General features: G+C 42.2%; 1 non-coding gene and 1 pseudogene across 1 annotated transcript; one reads left to right on the top strand and one right to left on the bottom strand.

Moving 5' to 3' along the window:
• LOC149493269 (uncharacterized) overlaps nt 1-24,148 on the top strand; it is a 42,317-nt pseudogene extending 18,169 nt beyond the window's left edge.
• LOC149493270 (small nucleolar RNA R71) lies at nt 2,258-2,364 on the bottom strand. The gene has a single exon (XR_016318619.1). It is a non-coding gene; the product is annotated as a small nucleolar RNA R71 (small nucleolar RNA).
• Nucleotides 24,149-24,481: the final 333 nt, after the last annotated feature.

The following is a 24,481-nucleotide window of genomic DNA, read 5'->3' as shown; positions in this document are numbered from 1 at the left end:
CCGCAAACAGGATTCGGGCTTTGTTGGGTCTACTTGATAGCCTCGCAAAGCGGGCAAATCTTGTTATGTTATTTTGATATAAATTACATGAATGCATGATTGTTTTTGTACATTTTACGTTTGTTCATGTTGTTTTTATTTCAAAGTAATTTTCAGGAACACAGTTGGAGCAAAGATTTGTTCTATACAAAAATAAGGCCAAAACAAGTTGAAAAATGGAAAGAATCCTTAATCCAGCCCTCGCGCCGCGAAGCAAGTCGCAACAAAGGAAAACGCCCAAGTCGCGAGCGCTACCAGAGGACACGCGCACAACCCACACCCAGAAAAAGCAAGTCGCGGGCGCGACATCCACCTACTCGGGCGCGACAAGCAGATTTGAGAGTCAGAAACAATTGGAGCAAAAGTCGCGAGCGCGCCTTCCATCTGCACGGGCGCGAGAATCACTTTTGAGAGGCAGAAGGTTTGCCAGCAAAAGTCGCGAGCGCAAAAAGAACTTCTGAAGGCAGAAGCATTTGGAGGAGAAGTCGCGAGCGCGACCTTTACAAGCGCGAGCGCGAGTCGAGATTTCCAGGAGACGTAATTGCCGCCTTTTCATTAGAAAATCATATCTTTCCATGCAAGGGTCGGGACTCTTCCCAAGAGAAGTCACCTCAAGCACCTCTTGGCCAACCAATCACTACCAAAACCACCATCACTCTCCTCCTCTATAAATAGCAATCAAAGTGAAGCAAGAAAGGAGACAGAGATATAGAATTAATTCTTATTCAGAGTTAGATTCACAAAACACTTAGATTGTATTAGGAGAAGTGTGTTAGTAGTACTTAGAGCAAGATTGACGAAAGTCACTTGTTATTAATTGTGCCAAGAACACCAAGAAGTTCCTCGAGGTGTGACGCCCTCCGGAGGCTTGAGTTAGATTACTTCTTTCTCTTGTTTTATAGACTTGTTGTATGTTGTTCTTCATAACTCTTCTATGCAAAGCAACAATTTCTAATTGGTAGTATTCAATAAAAATTCTTTAAGTTATCTTTTGGTCTTTGTCTAATCAAAGTTACTAAATTATATTCTCAGAAGGAAATAGTTTAGTAAAGATCAAAGAGATTTAATTCATTGAATTGAGTTTATATATGCACATTTCACTTATTTCTGTTGAAATTAAATCTGTCTTATTGAAATAATCAAAGAATAAGAATTAGGTTTAATATTTAACAATATAAGGTTTTTATTATATGTAGAAATACATATAATAAATAATATAATTCTATACTGAGAAGTTGAATTACAACTTACCATATGTAGTTAAAGAATTCTTTATTGCATATTACAAGCTTGTGAATAGAAAAGAGAAAATCCTGTGCACGATTAATTATTCTACGTATTCTACTACACACTTGTCTTTGTGATTAATTATTCTAAGTATTTAACTATACACTTGTCTTTTAATTTAATTAAATATTAGCCTTAGCATAAAAAGAAATCAATCACTTCTGTATTTGTATTTCTGTAAACACATCATTAAGAATAAAGTAGCAAGTGGACTCAACCCGTTCCTCGTGGGATCAATCTTTTATTACGACGTTGCGATCCGTATACTTGCGGGAACTCAAAAGAGACGCAATAAGTTTTTGGCGCCGTTGCCAGGGAACGGTGTTTTGTCATTTAATGAAATATTCTTATATGTGATTTGCAGTTTATTTTAATTAAGATACATACTTATAGTTGATTCAAAATTTTGCAGAAACACATAGTTTACATAACTCATATGCCAAGTACCAGATCTTCAAATAGTGAATTGGAGGATTATCAACCTGAGATTGAACAATTTCTTTCACAACGAAAAAAGAAGAAGAAAAGAAGAAATTCAAGAATCATGGGTGATGGAAATCCGCCACAGAGATTGATGGACTTTGTGACTCCAAGTTTAAATGGTTCACAAAAGGGAGTAGTACGTCCACCGGTAAATGCTAACCAGTTTGAGATTAAACCTGCTTTATTACAAATGCTCCAAAATAGTGTTCAGTTCTACGGATTACCAAATGAGGATCCTAACTCGCATATAGCCAGTTTTCTTGAAATCTGTGATACATTCAAGATGAATTCGGTACCAGCAGATGCTATCAAGTTACGTCTATTTCCTTTCACATTGAAAGACAAGGCAAAAGCTTGGTTGAATTCATTACCACCAAACTCTATCACTACTTGGGAAGAACTAGCCCAAGCCTTCCTGTCTAAGTATTTCCCACTAGCAAAAACCGCTAGGCTTATCAAAGAAATAACCTCATTTACCCAGCATGAAAATGAATCCCTATATGAGGCATGGGATCGCTATAAAGAGCTCCAACGAGTTTGCCCACACCATGGCCTTCCCCAAAATATATTGATTCAAACTTTCTACAATGGGGTGACACCTTCTACAAGAGGAACTATAGATGCCATGGCAGGAGGATCATTAATGAAGAAAACTACTAATGATGCAATTGAGTTACTAGAAGAGATGGCCAACAATAATAGCATATGGCCAACTGAAAGGGCTCAGGTAAGTCATTCTACTACTAATAATGAGTCTTCATCTTCTTCAAAGAATTCAGTAAAGAAAGTTGTGAATACCCAAATTTTGAGGCTCAAAGAGCCAATTTTCCCGGACTGCAAACAGTCCGACCGGACCAAAGGCCATTTTGGAAGTTCACCGAAAGTATGCCAATATGGTACTTGAAACGTCCGGGACATCGCGAGGATCGCGGAACTGGTTCCAGAATATTTTTTGGAGGTCCAGAACTCCCGAAAAAGCTCCCAGAGCATCAAATTAGCAAAGCCACCGGACACGGCGGCTCCGGCCACCGGAGACGGCGACCCCGGCCACCGACCCCGGCAGTCCCGCCCGCCGTAGGTTCGACGGCTCGGCCGCCGGCCTCCGGCCCCGGCGGCCCAGGCCCCCTGCCACCGGCGGCCCAGCCGCAGAGCCCCGGCGGCCCGACCGCCGGCCACCGGCAGCCCAGCCGCCGAGCCCGACGGCCCGAGCCGCCGAAACAGTCCGTTTTGCCTATAAATTGGCCCCGAGGCCCTCTTTTCAACTCACTCAGTCTGTGTTGACGGACGCTCCTTCTCCCCTACGCTCCTTGCGATTCTTTACTGCTTTTCTGCATTTTAGTTTAGCTTTAATTGCTTTCTTGCTTTGTTAAGTGGTCATTAAAATTAAAATTAATTAATTTTCCCTTAACGAGGAGCTTAACCTGGTGTTAAGAAGTGGCCGTCGATTAAATCAGGTATATGAACTAAACTCTGCCTATTTAATTTTAGCACTTCATGCATGCTTCTCTTCTACTCCTAATAATTCTACAACTGCATAAATGCATCCAAGTCATCATTAGACAAACAAATTGCCTCAATTAAATAAATTTAGGCTAAATGCCCGATTAATTAATAATCGTGGTATTAAAGCCTAAATCCGACAATATTGGCTTAAAATACCTAGTTAATTAAATAGCTATGGTATAATTGCCTTTATTTCGAACAGTCCAGCTTAAGTCTAATTAATCAATAATTAAGACTAAAAGCTTTAATTAAACACGTTTTTGTCTTGGCAATACATTGCCTACATTGCAATTCAAGTAATCACTTTTGGCAAACAAATTGCCTATAAGTGAGATTAATCTTTTTCTTAGCGACAAGTCGCTTAAATCACAATTTTTGGCTAAAAGCCTTCAAACAATTGCTTTTGGCAAATAAATTGCCTTAAGTCAATCAATTTTGGCGACAATCGCCCAATCATCAACTTTTGGCAATTAATTGCCTAAATCAACCTATTTTGGCTAAAGGCCTTAAAATAACCAATTTTGGCGACAATCGCCTAAATCACATCAGTTTTTGGCAACAATTGCCTAAATTAATCCTTTTGGCTAAAAGCCATTAAAATCAACACTTTTGGCATCAAATGCCTAAAAACCAATCAATTCTTCGGCAAAATGCCTAAACAAAATGCCCAAAGCATACATACACTCATGCATAAAGCATCCCCATTCAAAGCCCTTCAAAGAAGGCCTATCGAACTACGTTGACTTTGATCTTCCATTCAAACGGAAGTACGTAGGCACGTTTGGGATTTAACCCCAAGCGGCAAGTCAAAATCACATAAACATTTTTCATTGGTCCAAATTACATCATCTTTCACCTTGCAAAGCATTCATTCATAGGTTAGTTCATCATCATGACATAGTCTCGGGATCCACCTCGGGTTCGTAGACCATGCTTTAATCATTGGGTTAATTAATCTAGTAATTAGGTTAATTAAAATTGGAGTCACTTAGGGTTTTTTCCTAGTTTACCCTAACATAATGAAACAAGGTGGCGACTCACACATCACGTGCATTCCTATCCTTTATCATATGCATTCACATGCATATGTTTTGGGGGAGGGGTTCACAGTTTGGCGACTTCACTAGGGAATATGCAATCTTTTTGCATAAGTGGACTACAATTGCTGTGCAAACTAACCAGCCCTTCTTTAGGGTTTTATTTTACTATGCTTTGTTTTGCAGGGTACCCTAGCACGAATCAGGTGTTCTTTCTTTAAGAATACTTGAGGAGGAGATTTGAACTTAATTGACAAATTTGATGAAAGCTTTTAAATTTGTTGATTTATTTGCACGATTGAGAATCTTTTTCTCCATTGCATAAAAAAATGAATTTCAAATGAATTTCTTCTCTCTCTGTTCAAACTTCTGAGTCTGGATAGTAAGTAGAACTGATCGGCAGGTCTCATTGATTATGTCGACGGACAGCCAAAGTGTCCTCCCTGTTACCGCAAACCATCCCTAATCCTTTTGGGGGTGGCCCATGGGCATGCGTACTGTTGGACCCACGCGAAACTCTTTGTTTCACATGTGGTTAGGTATATCCATGCTCAAGGTTCAAGGGTCCCTTTATAAGCCTATTCTCTATTTGCATCATAGCCTATAGAACCTATCCTTTAGGACTGTATGCACCCAATGATGTGAATCATATCATAAGCAGATTATGACGTGATGTTGTGCGCATTCATGACATATCATCACATTAAGAGGAACACCAAACACCCTTCTTTAATCATGCACAATTGGACAAAGAGTCGATCCATCTCACATCAGTTACCCTGATACATCAACCACTGTACTTAATCCAGCCACCCCTATCCTTACAGGTGCCCACAATCCAAGTGCCAACATCAGTGCCAGCCACACCTACAGTACTATCACCAGCTTCACCAGCTTCACTGCTACACCAGCTTCACCTGCAACTCCAACAACCCTACCTGCATCAATGGCATCACTTACTGACATCCAGACCCTCATTGAATAACTGGAGGCCAGGATGGAGGCCAGAATGAATGAGGCATTGGCTGTCCAAAGGACTGCCCTGATAGCTGAGCTGGGCAACGGTAATGGAAATAGGGCTTCGGCCGGGGAAAGTGGACCTGCTGCCTCCAATCAGGGACCTGCTGCTGAACCTACAAACCTTGCCCTGAACCTGGATGATATGCCCTCCAAAACTGCTTCTGAGCTGGAAGCTCAGAGAATGAGAGAGAAACTAGAGCTCCTAGAAAGGTCTATCACTGCCCTGAAGACACACAAGGAAGTGGTGGACATGGACTCCTTGTCCTTGTTCCCTGAGGCAAGACTGCCAACCAAATTCAAAATGCCCAACATGGACAAATTCGATGGAACCACTTGTCCTAAAACTCATTTGAAAATGTATGTGGGTGCCCTTAACCCCTTTGGATTGAGCAGCGAGCTCCTTGCTCAGTTGTTCCAACAATCCCTAACTGGCGCCGCTCTAAGGTGGTTTATCAACCTGGATCGGTCTAAGATGAAGACCTGGGAGGACATCTGCAATGCATTTAATTCCCAATACCACTATAATATGGAGGTGGATGTTACTCGAAGGGAACTAGAAACCACCAAGCAGAAAAACAATGAACCCTTTTCCTCATTCCTTACGAGGTGGAGGGCCAAGGCTGCCCAAATGATTAACCGGCCTTCAGAACAAGAACAGGTGGACATAATAATAAAGAACCTGCAGCCTGTCTATCAGCACCAACTACAAACCCAGTACCTACCAACGTTTCAGTCGCTCATTGCCACTGCTACGAAGGTAGAAGATCTGATTCAAATGGGGCAACTGAAAGAAGACTCATGAACCTCAAAGTACAAGAAACCTAGCCAAGCTAGCAAAGTCCACGAAGTGGCAAGCATCACCCCCACTAACCCTTTACGTGTGGGGAACATGAGAAATGGCAATCAGTCCAGAAGAACCTATACTGATCTCGGGATGCCAATCCTTGTGGTATTCCGAGAAGCTGTCAAAGCCAACTACATCAAGCCCTTGGAAGCAAGGCCACCACCAAACCCATTACCAAGGAATTACAAAGCTGATGAATACTGTGAGTACCACCAGGGATATGGGCATAAAACTGAAGCGTGCTGGACACTCAAGAACCGCATCCAGGACCTGGTGGATAACGGTTCAATTATTCCCAGAAGTAAGCCGAACATTAGCACCAACCCCTTACCAAATCACGGGGTAAATGCTATTATGGCTGACCAGGAATTGATCGATCCTTTCGAACTATTCCTAGAAATGAATGAAATCTGTGTCCTGGATCTGAATGACCTAACTGAGGAGGTCGATGCTATAACCAGGAGCGGAAGACAATATGAACCTTTAGTCTTGGACAAAGTCCAGAATAAACCCTACCAGAGGGCAGAGGAGCTAAAGGAAGACCCGGTACTTGCACAGCTAAAGAAGACACAAGCTAAGGTATCGATTTGGGAACTTTTGGCATCATCATTTCCTCATCACCAAGCTCTTTGCAAGGCTTTGAGTCAACTTCAAACATCTGTGGAGGTTAGCCCAGAAGTGCTAGTGTCCACCCTCACCCAATCATCAAAGATGCAAAGCATCGGGTTCTCTGATGATGATTTGCCTAAGGAGGGAGGCAGTCATAACCATGCCCTTTATGTCACTGTACAGACTAGAGAGAAAACGGTGCCCATGGTTCTCATAGATAATGGGTCAGCACTGAATGTCTGCCCCCTAAGGGTAGCCAGCTGTCTAGGGTTGGAAGAAACAGACTTCACTCCATCAGACCAGATAGTCAAAGCCTACGACAGCACTAGGAGGGAAGTATTGGGGGTTGCAACATTAAAATTGGCAATCGGACCAGCCATAATGGACGTACCATTCCAGGTAATTGATGTGCCTACTAGCTTCAACCTACTTCTAGGTCGACCCTGGATACATCATGCCAAGGCAGTACCCTCTTCCTTGCACCAAAAGGTCAAGTTTCCTCATGAGGACAAGGTTATCACCATTCGAGGAGATGACTACAGCCAACTAAAGAAGCCAAAGGGCCAGCCTCTCTTTGAGGTCAACCCTGAAACTGCCAACCTACCTCTCTCGGGATTTCAATATGACACTGTGCAATTTATAGAAGGGAAGACAGCAAACTCTCGAATTCTCTTTGATTTCGGGACAATGCAAATAAACTGCATAGTTCCTTTGATGCTAAAAATGTCCTATCTGCCAGGAATGACTATGGCAAGGTCCGGGAAGAAATATCCTGCACTGTAAGCCTGGGAGAGTCCGGTGAATGAAGGGACCTATGGACTGGGTTACGAGCCCACCGACGAAGACCGTGCTGAGAGAACTAGAAGGGGAAGGAAGGAGAATATACAGATGTGGCCTTACCTCTTGACTCTAAATGGTTACTTCTGCAAACCGGGAGAAACAGCTCCTTACTATGGCTTCCAAGAACCATTTTGCTGCCCGACCACTAAGAAGATGCTGCCTGGGTTCGAGATATTCTCAGATGTCTGGGGCAACAAGCCCGAAATAATAATTGAACTGGAAGCAAAAGACTTCATGCAGCCCAGTCTCTTTGACGAGGTTGCAGTTATCACAGGAAGTGACGGGAATCGAGACTTGCTCAACCTGATCAAGCCAAGCGAAGGACCTCTCACCAACTGGTACGCCGAGGAGGAGCGCGCTGCTGATAAACCCCCTCCCGAGTCAAGCCTAGCACCAAAGTCTGTAGTAAAGTCCTGTATTGAGTCCGAGTCTGAAACTGAGTCAGAGTCCAGTTCCAGTTCTGAGTCGTCTGTGTCGGATCTAGAAGATCCAGATTTCAATTTCGATGTAATTTTTGAAGACGATTCTGTCATAATCAATAAAGGCTTGCAAATTCTTGATTACCCTGTGTGTCTATCTTTCCAAGCATTTCCAAGCAAAATGAAAAAGAAATAAATGAAATAAAAAATGAAAAAGAAAAAATAATGATTGGCAAAGAAGAAAATGAATATACATACATTGCATATGACTGTGTGAACAGGGAACAGGTCAGTGAATGGTTGAAGAAATTTGCTGATTGCTTCATGTGGAAGGCAAGTGACATCACGGGAATTGACTCAGCAATAGTGGTGCACAAGATTCCGGTATACCCTGAGGCTAAGCCAGTGAAACAGAAGCTAAGGAGGCTGAAAACAGAGTGGTCCTTGAAAATCAAGGAGGAAGTTGCCAAGCAACTGGAGAACAAGTTCATAGAACCTATTGCCTACCCGACGTGGTTAGCAAACATCGTGCCGGTGCCGAAGAAAGATGGCAAAGTCAGAATGTGTGTCGATTACTGGGATTTGAATAAAGCATGTCCGAAGGACGACTTCCCCCTGCCGCATATTGACTTGTTAGCGGACCGAATGGCTGGACACGAGATGGTCTCCTTGACCGATCTTGCTGTCGGATACAATCAAATAATGATGTATCTGCCAGACAAAGAGAAGACGGCATTCATCACGGAGTGGGGAACTTACTGCTACAAGGTTATGCCTTTTGGACTCAAAAATGCCGGGGCAACTTATCAACGAATGGCAACAACCATCTTCCATGACATGATTCACAAGGAAGTTGAGGTGTATGTGGACGATATGGTTGTTAAATCAAAAACAGCTGAAGAACATACAACAACACTTGAGAAGTTCTTCCTTAGACTTCGAAAGTACAATTTAAAGCTCAACCCGGCAAAATGTTTGTTTGGAGCTACATCCGGAGTATTTCTGGGGCATATGGTCAGCAGGAAGGGCATAGAGATTGACCCTTCAAAAGCCAAAGCCATTCTGGAAATGCCAGCACCGAAGACGGAGAAAGAAGTTCGGGGTTTCCTGGGAAGGCTACAGTACATCAGCCGATTCATTAATCAATTGGTCGATACTTGTGGTCCGATTTTCAAATTACTCAGAAAAGGGGTAGCCGTCAAATGGAATGAGGATTGCCAGAAAGCTTTCGACCAAGTCAAGCAATATCTGTTATCCCCACCAGTTTTACAGCCACCAAGGCTAGGAAAGCCTTTACTATTGTACCTATCAGTGACAGAAGAGGCGATGGGTGCAATGCTAGCTCAGCAAGTAGAAGATACAAGGATAGAAAATGTCGTGTATTACCTCAGCAAGAGGATGCTAGAATATGAGCTAAAATACAACAAGATAGAGAAGTTGTGTCTAGCTCTAGTTTGGACCTGTACAAAGCTGCAGCACTACCTCTCGTCTTACACTACATACGTTATTTCCGAGTCGAACCCCTTGAAATTCCTTATGGAGAGGCCGGTTCTTGACAGTAAGATGGCCAAGTGGGTGTTGGTGCTCGCAGCCTACGATTTAAAGTTTGTACAACGGAAGGCAGTGAAAGGCGGAGCCTTGGCTGACCAATTAGCAGAATTACCGGTCGAAGACCAAATGCCGGAGGTAGAATTTCCTGATGAAGACTTGTTGAGCTTAGAAAGTGAAGTCTGGGAGATGTACTTCGATGGAGCTTCAAACTACCATGGAAACAGGGTTGGAGTCGTATTCAAAACTCCTTGTGGAGAATACATCCCAATCGCAGTAAAATTAGATTTCGACTGCACCAACAATGAAGCCGAGTATGAAGCTTGCATCAAGGGGTTAGAAGCGGCCCTGGAAAAAGAAATAAAAGCCATTAGGGTTTTCGGAGATTCCAATCTGATAGTCTCTCAAGCTCTAAGGAAATGGAAAATAAGGGAAGAGCGTTTGGTTCCTTACCTACAACGCTTGGACGAATTGGCTCAGCAGTTTGAGGAGTTATCTTTCCACTACCTGCCGCGCGCCAAAAATCAGTTTGCAGATGCCCTGGCTACTTTGGCCTCCATGGTTAATATAGGGGGAGACCAAGTCATTCGACCTTTGACGGTTCGGCTGCAGAAACAGCCAGCACATGTCATGAATCTAGTCGATGACAAGCCGTGGTTTTGGGATATACGGAATTATCTCCAGAATGAAGCCTACCCGGAGGGATTCAACAAGACTGATCAACGGACATTGAGACAGTTAGCATCTGGATATTTCCTGGGGGAGTTTTGTATAAAAGAAGTTGGAATGGCATGCACCTAAGGTGCGTTGAGGAGGGAGAAGCTCAAGCCATCATGGATTCCTTACATAATGGGGAGTCTGGGCCACACATGCACGGGATAGCTCTGGCTCGAAAAATTATGAACCTGGGTTATTACTGGTCAACCATGAATGCAGATTGTGTGAGGCACGCGCAGAAGTGCCATGAGTGTCAAATTTTTGCCAAACTACAAAGATAGCCTCCGGTCAATCTGAATCCCATTGCTTCACCATGGCCTTTCGAAACTTGGGGCATAGACGTGATCGGAAAGATCCATCCAAAGGCTTCCAATGGCCATCAATTCATCCTGGTTGTTGTTGATTATTTCACTAAGTGGATTGAGGCAGCCTCCTATTCGGTCTTGAATGCCAAGAAGGCAGCACAGTTCGTTTTTACCAACATCCTTTGTCGGTACGGAACACCATTCGAGATCATTACGGATAATGGGTCCCACTTTCAAAGTGAGTTCTCTGACTTGTTAAAGCAGAAGAAGATTCAGCATCATAGGTCTTCACCCTACCGTCCACAGACAAATGGGGCGGTGGAGGCTACAAATAAGGCTATAAAAGTCATTTTGCAGAAGACAGTTCAAAAGCATAAAGCTTGGCACGAACAATTATCGAATGCCTTATGGGGATACAGGACCTCCATCAGAACGCCTACTGGGGCAACCCCATATTCTTTAGTGCATGGTATGGAAGCAGTATTGCCTATTGAGCTGGAAGTTCAGTCGGCGAGAATCATCCGGGAAAGCCAGATCAGCGAAGCAGATTGGGCTGAGAATTATCATTTGCAACTCTTGGGTATGGATGAAAAGCGATTGCGAGCAATCCACCAAACTCAAGTTTATCAAAGAAGAATGGCGCGGCATTTTAATAAAAAGGTCAAAGACCGGAAGCTGGAAGAAGGTTGTTTGGTTCTGAAAGAAATTAGACAGCCAATCATAGACCCACGTGGGAAGTTTCATCCTCATTGGGCTGGACCCTATGTGTTGAAGAAGATATTGTCAGGCGGAGCCGTCATCTTAACTGATTTGGATGGTTTGGAGTTTACAAATCCATGTAATTTAGATCAGTTAAAAAGATATTTTGTGTAATTGTAATCATTGCATAATGTAAAGATTGAACTACATTAGACCTGATTCTCTTCGGAAAAAAGAAAGTATATATCGGAGATATGTAGGCAGCCCTCATTGGGCGCGGTCTAAACATCAATAATAAAAAATCATTTCTCTTTCTTCTTTGCCAATAATAATAAAAAAGGAAGAAAAAGTGCAAAAAAAAAGAGGAAAAAAGAAAAAACCCGCTAAGTCGAAAACCCGAAAGGGCGGCTTAGGCAAAAGTCGGGGCCCGCTAAGTTGAAAACTCGAAAAGGGCAGCTTAAGCAAAAATGGGTAAGCTCGCTAAGTTGAAAACCCGAAAGGGCAGCTTAGGCAAAAATTAGAGCTCAAATAAATAAAGTTGGAAAATGCTTGGAAAGCATAAAAGCCAAATGACATTCTCAATTTAAGCAATAAAGTCAAACAATCTGGAGTCAAGCATAAAGCAAAAGGTCCAAACAAAGAATAAAGTCTAAGTCCAAAATTCAAAAAAAAAAAAACATACATCAAGAGTCTAAGTACCAAATAAAAGTCAAAATAAGAGAAAGACAGCAAAAGCCTATAGGAGTCTAGGTGTCCCGTCTCCTCCGAGGGGCAACATCCTCTGAGTCTTCCCTAGCTGTTAAACTCTGTCCAGCCTCGCCTGTCCGAGGAGCCAACACAATCTCCTCACCAGTCCCAACCTCATCATCAGCGTCTGCCTAAACCCAACCTTCAAGTACACTCAGCAGTGCAGTCCTCCTTGGTCTCTCAATCGGCCAGACAGTGGCAATGAACCAGGTCCGATATTCAGGAGAAGTCTGAACGCCGGCAGGATTAGGTAAAGGCCTAACCATATGATGATCTCTAACCCAAGCCCTAAGGACGGCTCAGGTAACACTCGGGGTAATGGCTGCATCAGTTGAAAAGTCATCCATAATCGGGACAGTCTGGTCTATCCCCATCTGTCTCAAAACGCGTGAAGCGCAGTACCAAGTACAATGTGTAAGGCCTAGAAGGTAAACCCGAGTATAGCGAGAGCTAACCTGGATAAAGCGGGTGATGTTGTACCAGGAGATGAACCACAGTATCTCATTTGGACCCAATTCAATTAGCCATGAAGTCCATGCATCAGTAGATGGGTGTGTGATCAAGATCCTCCGCATACGATACTGAGTGGGGCTATAGGGCAAGAGAGTAGGAGTAGCAACCACTTGAAGATGGTCCTTCAACCAAACCTGGGTGATGGATCCTTTCTATTACAAGGGAACGAACCAAAAAAAAAAGAGGAGAAAAGAAAAGGGAAGAAGGGAAATACCTGGAGAATAATGGGAGAAACTGTCCAGTCATCGAACCCTAAAGCAGCCCTGTCAAGGCTCCTAATAGTCTCGGCCAGCACAATGCCGCCAATACAACCCATATCCTCCATTTGTCGAACCATGGGGCAGAGGCGCAAGTCCCCAAAGCCTGGGTCCTGATTAAACAAGAAGCCAGCCAATAAACAAAAAACTAAGGCCCGCATTCTCAGCCTCATCCGGTCTGGGTCGTCTGGGCAAGCCTCTAAAAATTCGTCAGTCAGGGGCAACAGAATTGCCTTCTGGTCATCAATAATCATAGCCCTAGCTTGTGGTCGGCTGAACTGAAACAGGTTTTCAAAAGACCTAACATACCCAATTTTCACCTCATGCTTGACCGAAGGGGCATTGGGGTCACACCCTATGATAGCACAAAACTCCTCAAAAAGAGGGCACATCTCCTCCATTATGGCCCCAAACCGGAAAACGTGGGCTTCCGGGTCCCAAAGTCTAATGCAGGCCCGTAAAAAATCCCAATCAATTACTACACCTCTAAGAGTAATAACGGGAGAAAGACCGTACCTCCCCAAATTGATCTTTTCAACTCTGGAGAGACTCCTAGTCCAGTTGTGCATGCTATGGTTGTAGAAGGGATTCATGTTCTTTTATTTATTTTATTTATTTTTATTTATTTAAAAAAAATATATAAAATATAAAAAAATAATAAGGAAGGAAAAGAGAGAAGAGAGAAGAAACTGACCAGAATTGCTGTTTGGCTCGAAAAAAAGAGTGAATGAAAAAAAAGCCAGAAAAGTAGCTTTTATAGAGCAAAAACGCGCCCGGAGGCGACTGCAAAAAAAAAATGTGTCCTTTTCAGTAAACAAAAAAAAAAGGAAGAAATGTTTTTTTAGAATGGATTGAAATAAAATCCTATGTTCTTTCAAATTTGATAATCATGCATGCATCTTCTCAGTACTAACCAAGTGCAGGTACAAATAAAGTTCAGTACAGAAATACAGCCAAGGTTCAGTACAGAAAATACAGCAAGAGAAAAACAAAGGAAAGCAGGAAAATCTAGCAACTATCAGCGGCGGGGCCTCCTCCTCCTCTGATCATCAAAGGCTATCTGAGTCCAGGCCGCAGCCACTTCTTGCTGCAACCCGAGAATCAGCTCCATCATCTGATTGACCAACCCGACAGGAACCTGGAAATCATACAAAAGAAAATACAAGTCAACATCAAATCTCTTATGAATCCTTTTTGTGAGAGGTGTGTCAGGCTTTACCTCAGTGATGTCCTCGGAAGGAAGAGCCGGGCGATCCACATTCTCCAGGGAAACCTCTCGAAGAGCTGGGGGGCTGTCAGGAACAAAGTAAGAAACACTGTATGGAAGACGTAGACTGGCCAGATCTGGGTGAAGCGGCCCGATAGCCTCCAAAATAGCCCGGGGAGCCCTGGAAGGACCTGCCAATCGGCTAGGCCCGGCCTGCGACGGCCTCTCAACCGGGGTGGAAGAAGTGGGATCGGTCAAGGGCCTCCTCCTTGGAGTCCTAGTCGAGGGACCCAAAGCCCGAGAAGAACGAGTGCCGATTGGCTGAGAAGGAACCGGCTTCTGGATACTATCAAGCCGAGATCCAATGGACGGTATCAAAGAGATTACGCAGAACTCATCATAATCCCCTCCCATGATGAACTCCACATGTGGGATACCCTCAGTATGAGCAGCAGTGAGCGTCATCTGCTTACCCGCTCGCATGTCCTCGGGAGGAGCATAAGGGACAGAACGACAGCCTCTTATCTGGATGTCCACTCTCTCGCCCAAATAATATCGCCGCAGGATGGGGTGCGACAGGACCACCCTCCGCTGAGACAAGGCATCTGATCGCTGGAAATCGGGATCAGCCTGAATCCAACTCTGTAGACGGGCAGTCATCGGCCCCACTTCGGCCTATAAAAGACGCAAATATGTTAATAAATCCTTTTTATTTAACATATCTAAGAATCAATAAGCACATACTTGCTCCAAGGGGCAAGTATCAAAAAAGGCTCTTAGTTCCTTCAGCGATTCCTTGCGCCGAATGGTATGAAGGTTTGATTTGTACCATCTCCAAGCCAAAGGCGCCAGCCCTGATCTGAGATTAGTTTGAAGCAACTCAGGGCGAGTGTAAGGAAAGTACTCGAATGCCCAAGTCTGCAGAACGGAGAAAAGAATCAGTGAAAAAGAAAATCAAGACGAACAGGAAAACACGGAAAGGAAGAATGTTCTTTACATTACCTCCCAAAAGTAGTAGGTCCCGCTGAGTTTGCCGTGGCCTCGACTCAGGTCACACATATCATCATACATGCGACTCAGAATAGCACCGGCCCAGTCATACTCCTCCAAATGGGCCAGATTTTCCAAACTCTTCAAGATAGAAGGGTTAAACTTCTCTTTCCTGTTGGACCAGAAGGTCAAAGCAAACAGCAGCAATAAAGTGAATCGGGCCACCTGAGTAGCCGTCAACTCTCCCCGCCTGTATCTAGCATAGATGTCCGGGGTCTGGAGGGATAACCAGCGTCTGGAAACGCTCAAAGCAGGAATAGCAGAACCTGGCTCGACAATCCGAGGTAGGTCTATCCCAATCAGCTCCACCATCCGGTCGGAGGAGATATCAATCCTCCAGTCATCATATAGCTCGATCGGCCGAATGCCCAAAGGGATCCCGGAGATCACAGAGAAGTCCGCAGGGGTCATTGTCAACTCGCCCCAAGAAAAGTGGAAGGTATTGGTGGTGTCCCACCACCTCTCAGCCAAAGCACACAATAACTCCTTATAGTTGCTCCGACCCATGTCAAAATGCCTCAGATAGCCCAGGTAAGATGGACGGATAATCGCGCCAACCGGGTTGTTTTGATCAAATATTTCGAGCGGAATTCCAGCCACAGAACTCTCAGCCACATCCAATTTAATACGGGAATCCTAAAAGGTAAAACAACCTAAGAGTTATTCCTCGGTTCCTTACTAAGGGTAATATCTTAGTCCTGCCCTAGCATGCATACTAATAAAGACAGTAAGCACAGGAAAATTCCAAAAAATCACAATTTGGCCTAAGGCCCAAAATTCACAATTTGGCCTAAGGCCCAAAAAATCCACAATTTGGCCTAAGGCCCAAAAAATCCACAATTTGACTTAAGGCCCAGAATTCACAATTTGGCCTAAGGCCCAAAATCCACCATTTGGCCTGAGGCCCAAATAATAAATAACATACAAGCAAAAAATTAAAGGGGCATTTACCTGGGCGAAGATGCCGGTCATGGAGGCGTGGGTATCAGCGTCTGCCATGAGATCGACCTCATCGAGAGAAATCCCCTGAGACCCGAGAAAATCCTCGTCACTCAGATCTGAGGAAGCCATAAGGAGAGGAGGTCTTTGTAGCTTGGAAGTTTGAGAGCATTTGAGAGAGCTCTCTAATATGGAGAGTGTAGAATGATTGAAATGGTGAATTTCAAGCTATTTATAAGCAAATAGCCATAAGACGGGTCTTCTGGACGCGTTCGATTTTCGCCTTCAAAATTTATGTTTCAGACAACCACCGACCCCCATAAATCATTTTTATGGTTGCCGGTGGGGGGCAACTGTGAATACCCAAATTTTGAGGCTCAAAGAGCCAATTTTCCCGGACTGCAAACAGTCCGACCGGACCAAAGGCCATTTTGGAAGTTCACCGAAAGTATGCCAATATGGTACTTGAAACGTCCGGGACATCGCGAGGATCGCGGAACTGGTTTCGGAATATTTTTTGGAGGTCCGAAACTCCCGAAAAAGCCCCCGGAGCATCAAATTAGTAAAGCCACCGGACACGGCGGCTCTGGCCGCCGGAGACGGCGGCCCCGCCCACCGACCCCGGCGGTCCCGCCCGCCGTAGGTTCGGCGGCTCGGCCGCCGGCCTCCGGCAGCCAAGGCCGTCGGCCACAGGCGGCCCAGCCGCCGAGCCCCGGCGGCCCGAGCCGCCGAACCCAGCGGCCCAGGCCGCCGAAACAGTCCGTTTTGCCTATAAATTGGCCCCGAGGCCCTCTTTTCAACTCACTCAGTCTGTGTTGACGGACGCTCCTTCTCCCCTACGCTCCTTGCGATTCTTTACTGCATTTCTGCACTTTAGTTTAGCTTTAATTGCTTTCTTGCTTTGTTAAGTGGTCATTAAAATTAAAATTAATTAATTTTCCCTTAACGAGGAGCTTAACCTGGAGTTAAGAAGTGGCCGTCGATTAAATCAGGTACATGAACTAAACTCTGCCTATTTAATTTTAGCACTTCATGCATGCTTCTCTTCTACTCCTCATAATTCTACAACTGCATAAATGCATCCATGTCATCATTAGGCAAACAAATTGCCTCAATTAAATAAATTTAGGCTAAATGCCCGGTTAATTAATAATCGTGGTATTAAAGCCTAAATCTGACAATATTGGCTTAAAATACCTAGTTAATTAAATAGCTATGGTATAATTGCCTTTATTTCGAACAGTCCAGCTTAAATCTAATTAATCAATAATTAAGACTAAAAGCTTTAATTAAACACGTTTTTGTCTTGGCAATACATTGCCTACATTGCAATTCAAGTAATCACTTTTGGCAAACAAATTGCCTATAAGTGAGATTAATCTTTTTCTTAGCGACAAGTCGCTTAAATCACAATTTTTGGCTAAAAGCCTTCAAACAATTGCTTTTGGCAAATAAATTGCCTTAAGTCAATCAATTTTGGCGACAATCGCCCAATCATCAACTTTTGGCAATTAATTGCCTAAATCAACCTATTTTGGCTAAAGGCCTTAAAATAACCAATTTTGGCGACAATCGCCTAAATCATATCAGTTTTTGGAAACAATTGCCTAAATTAATCCTTTTAGCTAAAAGCCATTAAAATCAACACTTTTGGCATCAAATGCCTAAAAACCAATCAATTCTTTAGCAAAATGCCTAAACAAAATGCCCAAAGCATACACACACTCATGCATAAAGCATCCCCATTCAAAGCCCTTCAAAGAAGGCCTATCGAACTACGTTGACTTTGATCTTCCATTCAAACGGAAGTACGTAGGCACGTTTGGGATTTAACCCCGAGCGGCAAGTCAAAATCACATAAACATTTTTCATTGGTCCAAATTACATCATCTTTCACCTTGCAAAGCATTCATTCATAGGTTAGTTCATCAGCATGACATAGTCTCGGGATCCACCTCGGGTTCGTAGACCATGCCTTAATCATTGGGTTAATTAATCTAGTAATTAGGTTAATTAAAATTGGAGTCACTTAGGGTTTTTTCCTAGTTTACCCTAAAATAATGAAACAAGGTGGCGACTCACACATCACGTGCATTCCTATCCTTTATCATATGCATTCACATGCATATGTTTTGGGGGAGGGGTTCACAAAAGTGCATGAATTAGATCCTTTAACCATGATGCAAACACAGATTTCTGCTTTGTCTTATAAAATTGATAACTTAAACATAAGTAAATCAACACCTCTTATTTGTGACAATTGCGGTCAAAATGGGCATGTGTCAAATGAATGTAATTATAAGCATTCGGGTATGGAGGAACAAGTGAATTATGTCCAAGGACAAGTTTGTGGTCCATACTCCAATACTTATAATACTGAAAATCGTAATTATCATAATTCCTTTTGGAGAAATCATGATAATCAAGAGAGGGGCAATCAGGTTAGTCAATCTCAAGATAGACTGGGACAATTGACTAATAAGCTTGATAAATTTCTGGAGGGATTTAACCAAAAGATGAGTAGTCAAGATGATAATTTTAAATGGTTAGAATCAAAGTTTGACAAGTTATTTAAAAATCATTCATCATCCATACATAATTTGGTGGTACAAGTAGGGCAGCTTGCAAGTGCTATTTCCTCACGTGAAGTGGGAAATCTTCCTAGTAATACAGAAAAGAATCCTAGGGAGAATGTAAGTGCCATTGCCTTACGAAGTGGAAAAATAGTAGATAAAATAGTTCCTTCGGGTATTGATATTAATGTTTTGAATAATGCAACTGTGGAGCCGGTTTGTGAACCGAGCATTGAAGTAAATAGTGCAGGGTCAAGAGGACAAGAAAAAGGAAAGGACAAGGAGAAGGACAACGTTAAAACTTATCAATCTAGGCCACCTTTTTCGCAAAGGATCAAGAAGTAGGAGCAAGATAAGCAGTTCTTAAATTTTATTGATAAACTGAAAAATTTGCATATCAACATGTCGCTCATGGAAGCTATCACACAAATTCCAAACTACGGTAAGTTCCTTAAAGAATTGATCTCGAAGAAACGTAGTTGGGAACATGTTTCAACAGTCACTCTAACTGAGGATTGTAGTTCCATAATCTCAAGTAAGTTACCTACTAAACTCAAAGATCCAGGAAGTTTCACTATACCATGCAAATTAGGTAAAGTAGATTTTCCTAGATGCCTTTGTGATTTAGGAGCAAGTATTAATTTGATGCCATTGTCTCTCTTTAAAAAATTGGGATTAGAGGATGAAGTTAAGAGAACTAATATGGTTCTACAACTTGCTGACCAAACTATTAAAAGACCCTATGGTATCATTGAAGATGTACTTGTTAAGGTTGACAAATTTATTTTTCCAACTGATTTCGTCATACTTGACTTTGTTTATGATAAAAATTGCCCTCTTATTTTAGGAAGACCATTTATGAACACAGGGAGAGCATTAATTGATGTTTCAGAAGGAAAATTAGTCCTTAGGATAGGTGATGATGTCATTGAATTTCATATAGATAAAGCTATGAAATATCCTATGGATGAGGGAAATTGAATGAGAATTGATGTAGTTGATGCATGCATACAAGAAATGTTTGCCTTGGAAGATAATGAAAAATTTGAGGAAGAAAATGTCAATCTTGAAGAAGAGGAGTTTATAAATTTAAGACCTGAGATGTTACTTAGGGAGCATGAACCTTTGCCACCATCAATTGAAGTTCCACCAATAATAGACCTTAAAGAGTTACCAAGTCATTTGCGATATGCTTTCTTAGGTAAAGATCACTGTGAATACTCAAATTTTGAGGCTCAAAAAGCCGGTTTTCCCGGCCGCAGCGGTGGCGGCCGCCCTTAAAGGCGGCGGTAGCCGCTATCGCCGGCGGCGGCAGCCGCCGGCGACAGCGGCTGTAGTCGCCCGTGAATACCCATATTTTGGGGCTCAAAGAGCCACTTTTTCCGGACTGCAAACAGTCCGGTCGGACCGGAGGTCATTCAAAAAGTTCACCGGAAGTGTGCCAATATGGTACTTGAAATGTCCGAAAAATTACGAGGATCACGGAACTGGTCTTGGAATATTTTTTTGGAGGTCCGGAACTCCCGGAAAAGCCTCCGGAACAAAAAAAAGAAAAAAAGAAGGCACACATGCCCGCCCAGCTAGGGCGGGCACGCCCGCCCAACATGGGCGGGCATACCCGCCCAAGCCAGGCGGGCGCGCCCGCCCAGCTTGGGCGGACACGCCCGCCTAAGCTAGGGCGGGCACGCCCGCCCAGCCCAGGTGGGCATGTCCGCCCAGCTTGGGCGGACACGCCCGCCCAGCTAGGGCGGGTACGCCCGCCCAGGATGGGCGGGCACGCCCACCCAGCCCAGGCGGGCATGTCCGCCCTTGAAGGCGGGCAGGGGCGCCCGGGGTCACTTTTTTCCTATAAAAGACGGCTCTGGGGCTCCGTTTTGAGGGACTCAGTCTGTGTTGACGGACGCTCCTTCTCCCTACGCTCCTTGCGATTCTTTACTGCTTTCTTGCATTTTTTAATTTTAATTTTATTGCTTTCTTGTGGTGATACTTGGTCACTAAATTAAAATTAATTAAAATTCCCTTAACGAGGAGCTTAACCTGGAGTTAAGAAGTGGCCGTCGATTAAATCAGGTACATGAACTAAACTCTGCCTATTTAATTTAGCACTTCATGCATGTTTCTCTTCTCCTCCTCCTAATTCTACAACTGCATAAATGCATTCACTTCATCTTTAGGCAAGTAAATTGCCTCAATTAAATAAATTTAGGCTAAATGCCCGGTTAATTAATAATCGTGGTATTTAAACCTAAATCCGACAATATTGGCTAAAAAGCCTAGTTAATCAATAACTATGGCGAAATTGCCTTTATTTCGAACAAAGTCCGGCTTAAGTCCAATTAATCAATAATTATGGCGAAATAGCCTTAATTAAACATGTTTTCTTGGCAATAAATTGCCTACATTGCAAATCAATTAATCACTTTTGGCAAATAAATTGCCTATAAGTAGATTAACCATTTTCTTAGCGACAAATCGCTTAAATCAATATTTTGGCTTCAAAGCCTTCAAACAATTGCTTTTGGCAAATAAATTGCCTTTAAGTCAATCAATTTTGGCGACAATCGCCCAATCATCAACTTTTGGCAATCAATTGCCTAAATCAATTTATTTTGGCTAAAAGCCTTCAAATAATCAATTTTGGCGACAATCGCCTAAATCACATCAATTTTTGGCAACAATTGCCTAAATCAACTCTTTTTGGCCAAAAGCCTTAAATCAATCATTTTGGCGACAAACGCCCAATCAATCAATTTTCAGGCAATAAATTGCCTAAATCAACTCTTTTTGGCTAAAAGCCTTAAAATCAATCATTTTGGCGACAATCGCCTAAAGTCAATCATTTTGGCAACCGAATTGCCTAAATCAATCTTTTTGGCTAAAAGCCATTAAAATCAACATTTTTGGCATCAAATGCCTAAAAATCAATCAATTCTTTGGCAAAATGCCTAAACAAAAATGCACAAAGCATACACACACTCATGCATTAAGCATACCCATTCAAAGCCCTTCAAAGAAGGCCTATCGAACTACGTTGACTTTGATCTTCCATTCAAACGGAAGTACGTAGGCACGTTTGGGATTTAACCCCGAGCGGCAAGTCGCAATCACTTAAAATTGGTTCAAATTACATTAATCACTTTGCAAAGCATTCATTCATGGTTAGTTTTGTCAGCATGACATAGTCTCGGGATCCATCTCGGGTTTGCACACCATGCCTTAAACATTGGGTTAATTAATCTAATAATTAGGTTAATTAAAATTGGAGTCACTTAGGGTTTTTTCCTAGTTTACCCTAAAATAATTAAACAAGGTTGTGACTCATACATTCACGTGCATTTCTACCCTTAGTCACATGCATTCATATGCTATGATATTTTGGGGAGGGGTTCACAATCACACACTTCCTATAATTATTTCTAACAAATTAACGGTAGATCAAGAAAATGATTTATTGAAAATTGTTAGAAATAGGATTAAGAGTATAGGATGGCAAATTTCTGAACTTAAGGGGATAAGTCCAAATCGAGTCATGCATTACATCAATCTTGAGGATGGACATATACCTAAGGCAGAAAGACAAAGGAGACTTAATCCTAATATGAAAGAAGTAGTGAAGAAAGAAATTATCAAGTTACTAGATGCAGGAATAATATACCCAATTTCGGATAGCCAATGGGTTAGTCCAATTCAATGTGTGCCTAAAAAGGGAGGAATGACTATAGTAAAAAATGAAGATGGTGAACTAATTTCTACTAGGACCACTACAGGTTGGAGGGTGTGTATTGATTATAGAAAACTTAATTCAGCCACAAGAAAAGATCATTTTCCATTACCATTCATAGATCAAATGTTAGAAAGAATTGCTGGTCATGCTTTCTATTGTTTTCTCGATGGATATTCGGGATATTTTCAGATTTATATCTTTCCGAATGACAAAGAAAAAACCACATTCACTTGTCCGTTTGGTACATTTGCATATAGACGCATGCCTTTTGGATTATGCAATGCACCTGCAACATTTCAACGTTGCATGACCGCGATTTTTAATGACTACATAGAAGAAATTATGGATGTCTTTATGGATGACTTTTCTGTGTATGGTGATTCATTTGAAAGTTGTTTGAAAAATCTAGATCTTGTATTGTCAAGATGTGAAAGTGCTAACTTGGTTTTGAATTGGGAGAAATGCCACTTTATGGTTGATGAAGGCATTGTTTTAGGGCACAAAATAAGTAAGGAAGGAATTCAGACAGATAGGGCGAAGATAGAAGCTATAGAAAAGTTACCACCTCCTACTACGGTTAAAGGTATAAGATCTTTTCTAGGCCATGCAGGATTTTATAGAAGATTTATAAAAAAATTTTCTATCATTGCTAAACCTCTAACTAACTTACTTGTTAAAGATGCATCTTTTGATTTTTCTCCAGAATGTTTGGAAGCTTTTAAAACTTTCAAGAAGGCATTAGTAAGTGCGCCTATTATAGCAAAACCCAATTGGGGATTACCATTTGAAATAATGTGTGATGCTAGCGATGTTGCTATTGGTTGTGTATTAGGCCAAAGACATGAGAAAAAGTTGCATGTGATATACTATGCTAGCCATGTTCTAACTAGTACTCAAATGAACTATACAACTACTGAGAAGGAAATGTTGGCTGTGGTATATGCATGTGATAAGTTCAGATCATACTTGTTTGGAGCGAAAGTCATAATCTATACTGATCATTCTGCATTGAAATACCTGTTTGCTAAAAAAGATGCAAAACCACGTCTTATTTGATGGGTATTATTATTGTAAGAATTTGACATTGAAATTAGAGATAAAAAGGGTTCTGAAAATTTAGTTGCAGATCATTTATCACGTCTGGAAAATGAAGAAGGACCAGTAGGAGAAACTACAATTATAAATAAAAGTTTTCCAGATAAGAATTTAATGTTAATACAACATGTTCACACACCTTGGTATGCTGACATTGCAAATTTTCTAGCTTCTAACATCATACCTCCAGATATGACTTATGCACGAAAGAAGAAGTTCTATGCAGATGCTAAAAATTTCTTATGGGATGAACCATTCTTGTTTAAGATATGTATGGACGGTATGATTAGAAGATGTGTAGGGGAAACAGAAATACAAGATATACTTATGCATTGTCACTCTAGTCCATATGGAGGGCATCATGGAGCAAATAGAACTGCTTCAAAGGTTTTGGAAAGTGGCTTTTATTGGCCTACTCTATTCCACGATGCTCGTATATTTGTCTCTCATTGTGACAGGTGTCAACGGGTTGGCAACATAAGTCGAAAAGATGAAATGCCTTTATCCAACATACTCGAGGTAGAGATATTCGAAGTATGGGGAATCGACTTCATGGGACCATTCCCTATTTCACAGGGTAAAAGTTATATCTTAGTAGCTGTTGACTATGTTTCCAAGTGGGTAGAAGCACAAGCTTGTGTCATAAACAACGCCAATACAGTGGTCAAATTCTTAAAAGCATTATTTACCTGATTTGGGGTTCCAAGAGCAATCATAAGTGATGGAGGTACGCACTTTTTAAATAGATCATTTGAAAGCCTTTTGAGGAAACATGGAGTACATCACAAGGTATCTACCCCATATCATCCACAAACTAGTGGTCAAGTGGAAATTTCAAACTGCGAGCTTAAGTGGATTTTGGAAAAAACTGTCAATTCATCACGAAAGGATTGGTCGCTTAAACTCGATGATGCACTCTGGGCCTATAGAACGACATTTAAGACACCAATTGGGATGTCTCCATACCGTTTAATTTATGGTAAGGCATGTCACCTACCCCTAGAATTGGAATATAAAGCATATTGG

This window comes from Jatropha curcas, chromosome 10, assembly GCF_041381405.1.
Source record: "Jatropha curcas cultivar XTBG-Jc1 chromosome 10, XTBG_Jcur_1.0, whole genome shotgun sequence".
In the NCBI taxonomy this organism is placed as follows: domain Eukaryota; kingdom Viridiplantae; phylum Streptophyta; class Magnoliopsida; order Malpighiales; family Euphorbiaceae; genus Jatropha; species Jatropha curcas.
Note: the sequence above shows the minus strand (reverse complement) of the source record. Positions and strands in the feature narration are given on the sequence as shown.